The sequence below is a fragment of the Canis aureus genome, chromosome 15, assembly GCF_053574225.1.
Source record: "Canis aureus isolate CA01 chromosome 15, VMU_Caureus_v.1.0, whole genome shotgun sequence".
Classification (NCBI taxonomy): domain Eukaryota; kingdom Metazoa; phylum Chordata; class Mammalia; order Carnivora; family Canidae; genus Canis; species Canis aureus.
Window position 1 is genome coordinate 10,949,479 of NC_135625.1, and position 15,083 is coordinate 10,964,561.

A 15,083-nucleotide genomic window follows, 5' to 3' on the forward strand; every position below is an offset into this window, starting at 1 on the left:
CCAAACCTCTGCTGGATTAACATCTGCATTCAGACACACACACACACACACACACACACACGCTTACACACCCACACTATGAAAACCCACAGAATCATCCATTCAGCTCTCTGCACGCTGTGGCCAGCACCTCCTGGATGACCTTCTCCCACCTGTGCTATCCACACCTGAGCAGGTCCACCCACCTATTCCCATTGCATAGGGGAGGTCACAGGAAGGAGCCTTGCACCGTGAGCTCAGACCAGCAGAGGGCGACGCTGGCCAGCCCAAGTTGTTCCTAGGCTTCCAAAGGACCCCACTTTGTGCAGCTGCTCAGGCTGGCAGGTGTGCAGCTCCACACTTTGGGCTGCAGCGTGTGCATTTGCTAGAGCTGCAGAGGCACGATGAGTATTGACAGAAGGTCTGGGGACGTGGTTCCCACCTTGCAACTCTAATGTTGCCACAGCTGGACACTGCCTGCTGAGGAAAGGAGAAAAATCTTTCCTGTGCTATGCTTCCAATGCTCCGCAGTCCTTGCTCATCCCCTGTGCAGCCCCTGCACCTGGGGAAACCATGGCTTTCATTGGAAGCCTGGAGGCCCTACTGGGAGGTCAATATTGGTTTGGAAAAGAGTAGATCAGGTTGTGACCCTGTAAGTGCCAGGAAGTTTCTGATAATATTGCCCTGCGAGTAATGGGTCCTCCTGCTTCACCCCTGGCCAGGACCTTCCAAGCAGGGAAGGAAGGCTGAGGAATAGCTCTCAAGAGCAATGTTACTCCCTATCTATTTCTCCATCGACTGTGTGTCCATCTATCGCTGACGAGCCTCTCTGTCATCCATCTCTCCTCCATCATCTCTCCATCCTACACCTAGAAATTTCTCATTCCTCACAATGCACATATTCACTTTCACATAATAGGAGATGAGATGACTTTCCTGCCGCTCTGCACCTGATTTCACAGAAACTAATAAGGCAGGACTGTCTTGGCCCAGTACATGGTAGTTTTTAAATGTAACAGTCTCGTGTTTTCAAATGACTTAGCCTGTGAATAAATCCATTGAAAATGACATTGGCACAGGCATGTTGACTCCTCTCTTTCCTAGAAAGTCCTGCCTGCAAGGCTGCTGCTTCCTGGTGAATAGCTCCATGTCCAAGAGAAGAGAAAAAGGAAATACAGGAGCCCCCGTTTGGACAAACACCACAATGTCCTCCATTAACCTGGTCATGAACATGTCTGCACGTGGCCTGGCCCAGAGCCTGATCCTTTGTCCTCCTGAGCGCTTGCCCCATGGCCCATAGCCTTCCCCATCGCTGTGACAGTCAGCACACGAGCTGCACTGGAGCTTCAGTTCTGTGAAAGCAAGCGTTCCAGAAGACATAGGACAACCACCCCCTTCTGGACTCTTCTAAATAGCACATGAGATAGTGAACATGCATGTCAGCATAGATATCATTAAATTTGGAATAATTTGTGTGGAGTCAGTCTTCTTGGATGTGTAACTCATGAATCGAAGGTTGAGGAATAGATCGGTTTTCTGAAATAGCTGCAGTTTTGAACACCTGACCCAGGGTCACAGGGCACAGAGGGTCCCATTTGGGAGCAAATCCACAACCCGAGACTCAGAATCACAACAGGAGACCAGACGACACCTTCTGCAGGGTTTGCCTTGGATTCAGGAGCCTAGGATCCTGGGAAGCTGTTGCCCATCCCTGCCCAAGGGGACTGTCACCTTCTGGGCCTCCAGAATGAGGGTACCGGTGCCCACGTGTGTGCACAGAGGACCTCGTGGACCTGGACGCATGTACACACCAAGGAAGAACGTGTGGGTGGAGGTATGTCCTGCAGGTGACACCCGCCTCCAAGGTCATAGATATGAGGCCACAGTGGCCTGGGGACATCTGGGGGAAGCACCCGCTAGGATACTCTCTGTCTCACAGTCAAGACGCCGACCATCCCCATGGGCACAACGGCTTGTTGGTGTCAAACCGGGGAAGACTGGACAGTCATGTCTGAACCCAGGCGTGTGTCCAGGCTGGGGTCCTGGGTGCACACAGTCCTTCCCTGGGGCCTGTGGACAGGGCTGCGGTCGTGTCCCTGTGTGCACAGGCCATCGTCTGCAGGGAGGGGGGAAGCATTGGCAGCACGAGCACTGCCCCTGCAGCTTCCTCCAGGAGTGGGTCAGGGAGGGGGTCCCAGGGAGTGAGGTCACTTCCGTGTCACAGAGCCCAACAGAACTTGGAACCCCCGTAACCAGGCACCCGCATCCAGTGCAGCCCCAGCTCAGGCTCACTTGGCTGGAGACATCTGCTACTGGAGGATGTTCTCTTGCTGCCGGCCCACCTCTCGGGGCTCTGGCTCCCAGGAACCCCGGGGGAGCCGCTTGTTCCAATGCTGTAGGCATTGGCTCCTGAATAGATACCAAGGCGTCAGGGCGGTGATCAGGAGGCGCCGTCAGGTAACACAGCGCAGGCCAGGCCAGGCCCCCTGTGCCACCATCCTGGGAGCCTCATCCCCTCCTCCTCAGTTTCAGGGTACCAGGAATGTGTGGGCAGGTCCCATGCAGGCTGGGGGACGCTGCAGGGCGGCACATTCCCCGGGGATACCTTCAGGGTCACCCTGATGTCACAGTGGGCAGGGGGGAAACAGGGTTCCTGAGGTCCTCTACCCCCCGCCCCCGGAGTCACCCCGAGGCCCTGCGGCCACATCCCTTTCCTCTCTCCAGGGGCGGTGGGTGCCGCCTGCACTGTGGGGTGTCTGGGTGGAGGCAGCTGGGGGTGCGGCCCAGCCGAGGGGGCCAGACCGGGTGCTGAGGCCTCCTGCCTGGCTGCCGGGCACTGTCTCCACAGAGCTCCACCCGGGACGTGGGGCGGGAGCGGGAGGAAGGGGTCGTCTGCCCCACCGCCTCCAGGAGCAGGGAGGTGCCCTGCGCAGCTAATGGAGGCCAGCACGGGCTCAGGGTGAGTGCAGGGGCTGGGCCCCCCGACACCCGGGCCCCGATGCGGCAGGAAGGACCCCGGGTCCCAGAAGCCAGCCTGCTACCCCCTGGGCCCCCCGACACTCCTGCTCCCACATGAGTCTGGATCCCCTCCTCCCCACACCTGCCCCCATGGCCCTGCCCCTGCCTGGGCCAGATGCAGAGTCCCTGCGCACAGATGTGTGGGAACATCAGAATAGAGCCCTCAGGGGAGGCCTGGTCCCCCGGGGGTTAGCGCCTGCCTTCCCCCAGACCTGATCTCCGAGGCCCAGGATCGAGCCCCGCCTGGGCTCCCTGCACGGGCTGCTTCTCCCTCCGTCTGTGTGGCTGCCTCTCTCGGTCTCTCTCTCTGTGTCTCTTGAGGTCCTCGTATTGATCCAAATATTTTTAACATTTATCCTCTGAGATTGTTTCTTTATTGCATAGTTGGTCCTGTTTGTGTAAGAGACAGGCAGGGAGCTTGAGCGGGAGAGGGAGCCCCAGCTCCTCAAGCCCACGGGGCCCCAGCGCAGGGCCTGCCGAGGCAGGATCCCAGGCCTCCTGGCGGCTCCCTGCAGGCTGCACGTCCCCTCTGTCCCACCTCAGGGTGCAGGGGCCGCGGCCGGGAAGGGGCATCAGATCGTCCTGACCAAGCTCACCCGGACGGAGCTGCTGGAGTACAAAGTCCGACAACTGCTGCTCGCCTTGCAGCGCAGGGACGTCATCTCCATTTGCAGCTTCTTAGACGACTATCGTGGATTCGCCACCACGGACGAGGTGCTGGACCTGCTGTTCACCGAGTGAGCACCTGCCCCTCCGCAGCCCAGGGCTGTGCCACCTGCTGCTGGGGAGGCTGGGGATGGTGTGAGCTTCCCGGCCTCAGGCTGCTCCCCCGCCTGGAGCAGGGTCCCCCAGGGCCTAGCGGGGTCCTGGAGGGCAGCCCTGGGGCCTGGCCTGTTGCGGGTCAGCCAGAGGGGCTGTGCCTGTGCTCAGCAGCCGTCCTCCTCCCCCATCACGAGGCCTGGGCCTCCTCCCCTCCATCACCAGGGTCCTGAGCGGCCTGTTTCCCATTTGAAAGGGAGGTTTGAGAGTCTATCGGGGGTCTGTGTCCTCGGGCAACCAGACCGGGGGACCCCGGGGCACCCCGGGCCCACTCGGTTATGGGCCATGGGCCTCGCCGAGCCCTTTCATGCTCAAGCCTTCAGGATGCCCCAGCAGGTGCGGGCGCTTCTCCGGGAGCTGCCCGTGGCCCCACGCACAGAGCTGACGGCCCCCGGGGCTCCGGCCTAGTCAGGGGTCAGAGGGTGACAGCCCCCATTATGAGAGGTCACGTCCACAGGACGATTCATGGGATGCCCCCGCCCTCCTCTAGATATGGGTACATCGTAGCTGCATGTGTTGACGACGACATGGTCCAGCGTTGGAAACTGTGAGTGACTCCGGCTCCTGCAGGAGGGCCTTCCCTCTCCAGGAGGGCAGCGAAGGGGCTGTGGGGCGGGGGGGGCGGCTGCACCCTCACCTCACACATCTGCAATTCCTGTGACAGAGTAAAGGTCTAAGGCCCCTTCTGGAAAAGAGGGCAGGAGAGCCAGGATGGGGTGCGGTCTTGGTGGGAGACACTGGGACCCCTAAGGAGAACTTCTCCATGACCCCCAACCCTCTCTCTGCCCCACACCTGGGGCCCAGAGCAGAGGGGGTGGGGAGCATCGCACTCCCCAATCTGGTGGCACCTGGACCAGGGGGCACAGCAGGTGCTCAGGAGGGCTGGTGAGGCCTCCAGACCAGGCGGCCCCCACCCTGTGGGAGATGAGAGATTAGAGTCAGTGGAAGGACACCCCCGGGGGCCCCTCTGGAGAGAGGCAGGCCAGAGCCACAGGAGGGAAGGTGGTGGTCCTGGGCGGCTCCTGGCAAGGCCTGGCAGGACACAGAGCCCGAGCCCTCCTGCCTTGGAGCTTCCCAGAGCGACAGTGTGTGCAGTGAGGGCAATGACAGGCCAGATGCCCCCAGTCCCCGGACGCCTGCCAGTGGACTCAAGGGGCAGGTGGGCAGGGACCAGGCTGAGGAGGGAGTCCCGCTTCCACAGGAGAGACGGTGATGGTCACCCCGCTGGGCGTGGGCTCCCCAGAAAAGAGGCTGCATATCAGCCCCTCCTCAGGGAGCAGGCCTGTGGCAGGCAGGACCGCCAGGTGGCAGGGGCACAAGGAGCAGGACTGGCCTCTGACACCCCGCACGGGAGGCCGGGTCCCCGGGTCCTGCACGGCTTCCCCGGGACACCTGCATGTGACAGAGCCCTGTCTTCTGACACCTGTGCCCGCCTGTCCCTCCACAGGGCCATCTCCTGCATGCTGGAAATATGGCTGGATTATTATGGGGACGACTTTTGTCAGCTCCCCGAATTTCCCTCCCTTATGAAAATTCTGCAATTCGTAAGACAGCACATGCCAGGTTCAGACGTGGAACTCCGTGCCCGGCGTAACCTCCAGCAATTCAGACGCCTCCATACAGTGGAGCCAGAGGCTGGGGGTGAGGAGGCCTGGGGGTGACTGAGCTGGGGACAGGGTGGGCCCCGCCGATCCAGCCTCCATGCAGCTGGGCTGGGAGCAAGGGGTGGGCTCACACTTCACCCCACGGGCTGCAGCCTGGGGACACCTCCCAGGGCTCTTGCCCTCACGCACGTGGAGCAGTGGGAAGAGTGGTCTTGACTTGGGAGGCACGTGGAACGTCCGTCCTAATGGGGATACTTTGCCTTCCTGGAGCTACAGCTTCAGCCCAAGGAAAACACCCTGAAGCAGCTCAGGAGCAAGTCCCAGCTCTGATCATGGGGACTGCTGCCCCGTCGGGGCCTGCGGGGATCCAGGCCGTCCTGGCTGCTGGGGCTGAGGGCTCGGCCCGCGCTGAAGGGCCCGCTGGGGAGGTGAAGCCCCTGCAGATAGTGGTCACTGCTCTAGTTCACTGCTCAGCCCTGGAGGAGCCCCCTGCAACCGCGGCCACCCCAGAGGAGGAGCAGGCCCCGGCACCTGCAATCGGGGTCCCCAGAGTGCCAGAGCTGCCACCTGCATCTGGAACAACTGGCTTCGACCCCTGAGCTCGCCCCAGCTCCCAACGCAGGGCTCGTGGTGGCTGCAGCCCAACGGAGGCTTGCCCTCCCCTGGCATTTCACTGTTTCTATATTTTCCATTTTTCTTTAACCTTTAACCTGTATAATGGCTTATGAGTTTTATTGTAATAAAGGATAAGTTAACTTCACACAAAATTGACTCTGATGGTTTTAAATGCTACATTGTACTTAGGTCCTTCACAGTGTGGCAGGCTCGGAGCCCAGGGCACCGGGGGACACAGCCCAGGATCCGGTGCTCCCCTGGGAAAGGCAGAGGACGGAGGACACAGGACATCAGGTCACTCCTGCCGCCGGGCCGCGGCAAAATTTTGAGGGTACTCAGGCCCCTGCTAATTTGTTTTCCAGTATTTTTGGATTGCAAGAGCAGTTCCAGGGCACCCAAATGACATTAGAAATTTTATGCGGGCTCTAGTGAGGCAAGGAGGGTTGTGTGACTCTCCCAGGTCTACAGGGAATGGTGCTGATCTCTGGATGGAACGTGTACATTTTTCTAGGATCTGCCAACCTGGGGACATTATCCACTTGGTTTCCCTGCCCTCATGGAGGGTATATGCCTCAGGAGAGGAATGTGGAACATGCTGAGAGGGTTTCCGCATGAACGGAAACCAAGCAGTGGAGTGGGAGAACTGTACCCTCGTTGTGTGAAAGTCTTCTGGGGAATAATCAGAAATGGTCTCCAAATATCAGACCCTCCTCTTGAATAGAAAATGTAGTCAGTGTTTTATAACAACCACCCATGAACAATCCATAATAAGAGACATAACAGTAAAAGTAATAATCAAGAGCAATGTAATGATTGGAGGACGATCACAGTGACTTTAACGCTATTAAAGCAATTAATACTGCCAAGTCTCCTACAACAAACCTAAGAAGTTGGGAGATTCCGGTACATATTTCTCAAATTCCTTGTCAAATGACAAGATATCAGGAACATCTTCCTGGGGTATCTCAGGCTCTGAGCCCCATGTTCTGTTCAAGAAAATTATTTCATAAGGCCAAAACAGGTAGCCTGTGGCATAGAAAGTCATACCAACTAGGTTCAAGTAATGGGGGATCTTGGGAATTTGTGTGCATATCCCAGTGGGGGAGCTTTAAAGAATGGAGGTGGAAGAGGGGAGCACCGGATCTTGGGCTGTGTCCCCCGGTGCCGTGGGCTCCGGGCCTGCCACACTGTGAAGGACCTAAGTACAACAATGTAGCATTTAAAAGCATCAGAGTCAATTTTGTGTGAAGTTAACTTATCCTTTATTACAATAAAACTCATAAGCCATTATACAGGTTAAAGGTTAAAGAAAAATGGAAAATATAGAAAACAGTGAAATGCCAGGGGAGGGCAAGCTTCCATTGGGCTGCAGCCACCATGAGCCACCCACATGATACCCATCAGATTTCAAGTATTTGGCCAGCCCAGGGTGCATGCAGAGAAGGCAGGAGCCAGACTCACAGCCAGGGTGCATGAACCAGGCTATGACTCCCAATAAACCCCAGCATTTTCTTAGCCTTAGCATCCCATTGCCCTTCTTCCACCTCTTCCCTCCAACCACTGGAGGTCCAGGTAACCATATTTGCATATAGAGGCTCTGGGCTGTTGGAGTGTGAGCCTCTGTCAACCAGACCAGCAGGGGTGACAAAGGCCAGCATAGGAGTTTCATACTGCTTTTGGGTGAAACCAGGAAGTGCTGAAGTTGCTGGAGTAGGTGGGCAGTCACCACCCGGTGCCTTCAAAGGCAAGTTCCCCTTTTTTGGAACAAGGAGAGGACTTTAAACATTTAAACATTTCCAGGGACTCAGGCTGGCTGAGATTGCCCAATGGTGGTTCCCTGACGCTGAGCTGAAGTACAAAATTCTAAGGATATTTGGGCAGGTGTCAACTGAAACCTCTCCAGGAAGACAAGAGCTGCTCCTTGGTTCCCAAGTAGACTCAAAACATTTGACGACTCTGGCCATCCAAGAACAAAATCCCTATGTCTTCCCGCTCATCACAGGAGGTATCTGGACCTACAGGAGCTCTCATAAAGTTTTATTAGAGATTCAGTTAGGTCATGGGAAGCCTGGTTGGATTTCAAGTTTTGACACTATCGGTTCTCAGGGTCTGAGCTGAAGCAGATAATTCTGAGGATGCTTCAGTTCAGGATAACTTTCTCCATCGTCTTCAGGGAGGCGAGTGATCCCTGGGCCCCCAAGTGTTCTTTAAAAACTTTGTGGAGGTTCTGGTGGACCAAGGATGCCCGGAAATGGCCGCAGCTTGCTATGTGGAGAGGGTTTCTAGGAGGCGTTCAGAGGGAAAACCAGGCATAGCCCAGTTAACTCCCTGAAATGAGGATAGAGTAGAGATGGAGCAGATAAAAAGAGAAGGGAGAGCTACTTGGGGAGGGAACCTGAGCTCCATGAATAGGGACCACCAACCCCAACTGTCAGAGTAGACAAGCACATCTCCCCACCCCTCACCCCTGCCCCCAGCCTTATCCCCTGGGTGTTCAGGCACAGCCGTGGTCAGTGCTTGCTTTGGAAGTGGTGCTGTTTAGAGAGCGCTACAGAGTTCCTGTCCTGCTCGACGTGACATTCTCCCCAGGGCTCATTCTTTTCTCTTTTTTAATATATCTGATTTTGTTTCCCCCTTTTCTGTGTTTCAATCCTAACCTCTCTGCCTATTGTTCGACCCTCTTAAAAAGTTCAGTCTGATCAGGTATGTCCATCAATCTCATCATCTTGTAGAACTCTGTCTCAGAGATTTCTGAGGTGTCACAACCAATATTGTTGCCAGCTGTGCATGTTGCTCCCTGTCGCATGGAGATGTCTCTTGGCTCTCATCCTGGGATTCCCACCAGAGTGTTCTCGAGTTTTCCACTACTTTCCTATTGTCACTATAATGAATTACCATACACTTAGTAACTAAAAACAACAGAAAATATTTCTTTTTTTTTTTATTACAGGTTTGGAGGCCTAAAACCTACAATGAGTCATTTTAATAGTCGTATGGTGGTATTTCACTGGAGAAACCCCTATGGATTCTCTATGTTTCTTGCATACTTCATTGTCTCATTTGATGAAAATACTTTGCTGCAGTTTTCACAATTGGCCTTGGTTCTTTAAAAGCAAATAACTTTGCTGAGTAAAATTATATATGGAGAAAATATAGAAGTGATGTATACAGAATTGTTTCATTGAAGATCTAGTAGGTTCCTTGAGACTAGAGAGTGTGCCCCATTTGTCCATAAGTCTGCAATGTGTGTTAAGAAAAAACTCCAGGACCACCGTCATCATTACTCTTCCCCCATTTTGAGTTACTACCATTGTTAATTAAGCACTGTTGTCACCTCTGTGTCTACTTCTTACATTTCAGCAAACCCTAGGTTTCTGTTCATCAAAACAAATGAATAAATATCCTACCTCAAGTGTAATAATATCGCCTATTCCTCCTTGAATATACTTGGCCAGGACTTTTAGATACTGGCTGTTCTCTTTTATACTTCCAGTTCTTTCCTTGATCAAAAGCAGGGAGTCTGATGCAGGCTATGGTAAGGCATGGCTGGACAGGATGGTTAAGAACTCTAATTCCTGTTTCTACCCTAAATGTAAAAGGGCACATTTGGTTTGGGAGTCAGCTGGAATCTCAGGAGGAATACATTTGAGAAGACCAGAGTTGAAAGGTAACAGGGGGAGCCAAGGGTGACTTAAGCCCCATAAAAATGACTTAAGCCCCAAAGATCAGTTGTATGGAGCTAATGTTCTTAGACTCAGTTTTCCTATAAGTAGATCCTTATCATTTCCCATTGCCTGGGCCCCCGAGCTGTATCATGGCTCTGTCATGCTATTATCTGAAAGTCACTAACTCTTAGAGAATATAAGCAGAGGAGGTTTGGAGACAAAAAACACTGTTAGGAAAATGCCCCATTTTCTGTTACCCATATCCTGTTCTGTTTCACTGATGAAGCACAGATGGTTCTAAACACCTGGAAAGCCCCTGACTGCAGTTCATCCAAGTCCATCTAACCAGACCTAGGATGTGATGCACACAATCAGGAGGGAGCATTCAGGTACCAGGGACCTATGGTTCTCTCAAACACTGACTATCCCATAGGATGTAGTGGGATGTAGGTAGTATAGGTCGTGGAGACTTTGGCCTATGTGTAGGATTCTCTCAAGTGCTCAGTTTCTCAAACTGAATAAGTCTTTTATAAATTTGTTTTGTTACCTGAGGAGACTTGGTTCAAAAAAGAATAGATTTTCACGAAGATAGTAATGGTTCTCATGGGTGAAGGTGTCCATACAGACAGGTGGAAAATGACTTCATTTCAGTCCGCACTCACCAGGACTAGTAGAATGTCTCTGCATCATGAGGACATTTCAATACCTCCCTACAGGTGTCTGGGGACAGGGGTGTCCTATGATAGCAGAACGGCCTTCAAGGGAGGACAGAGAGTCCTTGTTATTTTGGATGCTAATGGAAGTGGGCAGTTGTAAATGGAAGTAATACTCAAATGGGAACATAAACTACGGACACTTTGGCAAAAGAATGGAACAGCAATCTTTCAGGTCAGTTAAAGTGATTTTGACTAGATTGACAAGAAGGTTTGAACGAGGACAGGGTATTTTGTCTGAGAACTTGTTTCAGACTCTGCTAACTACAGTCAAACTCAGTCATTCTGTTCTGAGCTCCCACAGGCTTCCCATCAGGCTGTGGAAACTGCCATGTTCTATGTTGTTTGCTGGACATGTATCTTCCAATGAAAGTCTTAGCTTCTAGGGCACCTGGTGACTCAAGTGGTTAAACATCTGCGTTTGGCTCAGGTCATGATCCTGGAGTCCAGGGATCCAGCACTGCTTTGCTCAGCAGGGAGTCCGCTTCTCCCTCTGCCCCTGACTTCCCACTTGTGTATGCCAGCTCTCTCTCAATTGAAAAATAAATAAATAAATAAATAAATAAATAAATAAATAAATAAATCTATCTTTAAAGTCTGAACTTCTGTTCCCCGAACAAGGAGGTGAGCCATTTGTTCAGTTCCTCTCAATATCTCCTTTTCAAAAGTGTAGGACAGTGAAATACCACTGGGCTCAATGGCAGAACTTCTAGATTTGAGTTCTGAAGCTCCACTCTGGCTTCTAACTGGAAGTGTGGGACACAGAACCAGGGCACTATCAAATCTCAGATGCTCCTCTGGTCAGTGAGCTATAGTTGCCAAACATCACTATGCAGGAGATTTGATTGGACATGTCGTTTTAAAAATTCAGATTCTTAACTTAAAATTCCGAATATGAAAGTGTGAGAGTCGGGAACAGACCTCTGATTTTCAAAAATATTCTAGGTGACTAGAATCAACTTTCTAAAAAAGATTTTTTTTATTTATTCATGATAGACACCGAGAGAGATGCAGAGACACAGGCAGAGGGGGAAGCAGGCTTCCTCTGGGGAGCCCGATGTGGAACTCGATCCCAGGACCCTGGGATCATGATCTGAGTCAAAGGCAGATGCTCAACCATTGAGCCACCCAAGCATCCCTAGGTGACTGGAATCAATTTGGCTCTAGAAACACTGATTTATATTACCTCCAAGGCCACTTCTAGCTCTAACATTTTAACATTCTAAGAATTCTTGTAAATCTGAGTGTGACACTTATCCTTAGTTTTTATGATTGAACAAGAAACCTGGTGTGTGGGTGTGTATGCGTGTGTGCATATATGCATAATATGTAGCATGAAACGTAGAACCATATCCAATCCCTAATTCTTGGTAAATGAGAACAATGTTAGTGAGGAGAGAGAAGGGAGGAAAAGGTATGGCACAATTTGCACATACTGGGGAATAATCTATGTACATTTATGGTGTGAAGGAATTGTGTGATTTGTAAGGGACAAGAAGCCTGAGGAAGTCATTTTTAACTTGAGTGCCTGAGTAAGTGGTAACAATATTTACTAAGATCTAGAACAGTAAATGAAGATCAGTTTTGGAAAGGAAGGGATAAAGTGCAATAAAAACTAGTTATTTGTGGGTGCCCATCAGAGATCCAGTTAGGGAAGACCAATTCCCTGTAAAACTTTAGCATGAAGTTGAAGTCGGAAATACAGTGTAGGATTTTTATCAGACAAAGCTCATTTAGGTCAACAGAAATCATGCTGTGTATTCAGAACACGAAATTTAATGCAAAGGATTGCTTACACAGGTAGCAGATGGTCAAATGTCCACAGAGATTAATAACTACGTGCCCGGAGGAGAAAATGGGAAAGGCGCTATCAGGGGCAGGGGTTGGAAATCCTGGTGTTAGCGACCTACAGCTGGGGCTGGATGTGTGAGTATGGGACACAGCACAGCTGGTGCTCAGACCTCTAAGTCAGGAACAGCGCATGAATGATGCTTAAGACTTTAAGGAAGGAGTGCTCCATGACAGGGGCCCAGACAAGTGGGGTGGAGACATCCTGCAGCCAATGTTCACACTTTTGAGGAGAAGATATGGCCAAACAGGGGCCATGGAGAACCAGGGTACACAGCAAAACAGGTTGTGGCCCAGCTGGGCCTCTTAATGGCTGCACCCCCTGGGTGCTGCTAGTTCCTTCAAGGGATCTTGCAAGGCTGCTGAGAAAGCCAAAAGGTTTATGTATACAATGGAATATTACTCAGCTATTAGAAATGACAAATACCCACCATTTGCTTCAACGTGGATGGAACTGGAGGGTATTATGCTGAGTGAAGTAAGTCAATCGGAGAAGGACAAACATTATATGTTCTCATTCATTTGGGGAATATAAATAATAGTGAAAGGGAAAATAAGGGAAGGGAGAAGAAATGTGTGGGAAATATCAGAAAGGGAGACAGAACGTAAAGACTGCTAACTCTGGGAAACGAACTAGGGGTGGTAGAAGGGGAGGAGGGCGGGGGGTGGGAGTGAATGGGTGACGGGCACTGGGTGTTATTCTGTATGTTAGTAAATTGAACACCAATAAAAAAAAATTAAAAAAAAAAGAAAGCCTAAAGGAGTTGGAGCCTGGAGCCAACCATCTGTTGCTGTTGGGGTGCTGCTGGCCAGAGCTGGAAATGGAAGGGACTGTCTTCACCCTTCATCTTAATTTCCTGCCTACTGCCAATGTCTTGCATTAAAGGGGCTAATGGGAAGCAACTGGCCTCAAGGTCTGGAAGATGCAGTGTGCAGGGCATCCATGCACTGCAGTGGAGTGGAGTAGAGAATGGAGGCTTGGAGCCTGGAAAGGCTGGTGAGGAGATAATGCCACATCAACAGGAGAGGCTGAAACCACGGGAGCTCCTGGAATTGCTTAGAGACATGTGTAATATGAAGATGGATGAATCCAGGGTGTGTGCAATCGCAGGAAAGGGAGAACATAGGACAACAGGAAGAAAAGAAAGAAAGTAGCTGGAAGACTTGTATCTTCAAGGGCAGAGGAGACAGGAATGAAGGAGGAGACAGACCACATTGTGAAATGCTTGCGATGTATCGAGGTAACAAAAAATACCAACCATAGATTGCCGAGGGTGCCCCTGGAATCTCTACAAAGAGCATGGTGACCAACACATGTCTAAGAGGTCATAGTCTCCTCATTAAGAGAAATCCCAGCAGCATGTAGGTAGTAGAGGATGTTTCTGTAAGTCGAGAAGCAGAGGAAGACACTATACACACCACTGTTAATTTTGCAAGGAAAGAGGAGAGAAAAAAAAAAACAGAAAGAACAGGGTATGAGGCCTAAATACATTTAGATTCTCAAAGGCAGTTAGTTTTATCTGAGGCCTGGGTAAGCAACTTCTGGGAAGACCCCAGGACCTGTGATACTTGCAAAAAGAGAGCTTCTTCCACCCACTCATCTCTTGTGTAGTTTTCAGAATAAAAAAATCAGCCCATTAGCCATGAAGATATGTAGCAGCACCAGAACATTTTTTAGAAAAAATGTTTTGATTTCTTATTTTACAGCCTTTATAAATTGGCTCATCCTTGGAACTAAGTTGTGTTTTATTCTGCTCTCCTTTATTTACATCTCTACAGAAAGCAGGCTTAGTCAAATAGGTAAGGACATTCTCCAGACAGAGCCAAGGGACTGTCTTTCTTCTGTTCTGGAGCAGTGTGCTGTCAGTCTAGGATGACAGTGGCCTGTGACATATATATTGCTAGCCCTGAAAGCTGGGAGTCTGAATTTTGGCAAATAAGGGCAAAAGCAAACCTGTGTGCTGTTACCATCAGCCCAGACAAGCAAGGATCACAAGGTCACAGGAGGGATCTTGGAAAGTGTCCAACTCTTCTGCAGCTGTTTCCACTTCTTCTTCCACCCAGCTGCTCACCGGAGCTGCTATAAATAATCCCTGTTCAGGCTTCTGCTCTCAGCCAGGGCCCCATTTTGTGGACAGGCTAAGAACATAAGACCAAAAGCCAAAGTGTTGCTGTGACTAAGCCGGCAACAGTGGCATCTTCTGGGGTCTCTATCTCCTCCGCTGTAATGAAAGTGTTGAATTAGACTATCTCTAGGAACCCTGCTCTTGAAGAGGCCATGACTGCTACATTCTCACTACAAGAGGCCAGCATGAAGACGCTACCCAATCTTTGGCCAGCTTAAACTTTGACACAGGCCCTTTTCATTATGGCACTTGATGTTCCAGATTGAAGAGGGAGGGGAAGCCATGCTAACAGCTATCTGTGAAGGAGCCGGAGAAGCATGAGCCAGCAGGACTGCTAAGGCGGCCACAATTTGTGTCCATCACATGGGCATGTACTATGTGGTTGAGTCGTCTCATATTACAGAGACCAGAGTCTGAACGACAAAGACCCAGGGTCACAGCTCTGTCTGAAGCCAGGTTTTTAGAACATTTCAACCATGGTCCCACCTTTCCATTCTACCTGTTTAATCTGTTAATCTGCTCACTCACTTTATCAATCCATAAAATAATTAAGGGGGCCTCTGCCAGCAAGTGAGGATTCCGAAGGTCAACATAACACAGTGCCTTCCCCCGGGCCCCTCACGGCCTACAGATCATATTTCTCTGCAGTGTCAGAAGCTGGATTGACAGCTTCATTCAAAGAATGCCCATGTTGGA

At 51.2% G+C, this 15,083-nt stretch overlaps 2 long non-coding RNA genes across 2 annotated transcripts in view; both read left to right on the forward strand.

The window, feature by feature from the left end:
• LOC144283935 (uncharacterized) overlaps positions 1 to 15,083 on the forward strand; it is a 315,621-nt gene that overhangs the window by 5,670 nt on the left and 294,868 nt on the right. The gene's annotated exons all lie outside the window — the stretch shown is intronic.
• LOC144283934 (uncharacterized) lies at positions 4,347 to 5,749 on the forward strand. Its single transcript, XR_013352425.1, has 3 exons — positions 4,347 to 4,363; positions 5,264 to 5,457; positions 5,697 to 5,749. It is a non-coding gene; the product is annotated as an uncharacterized LOC144283934 (long non-coding RNA).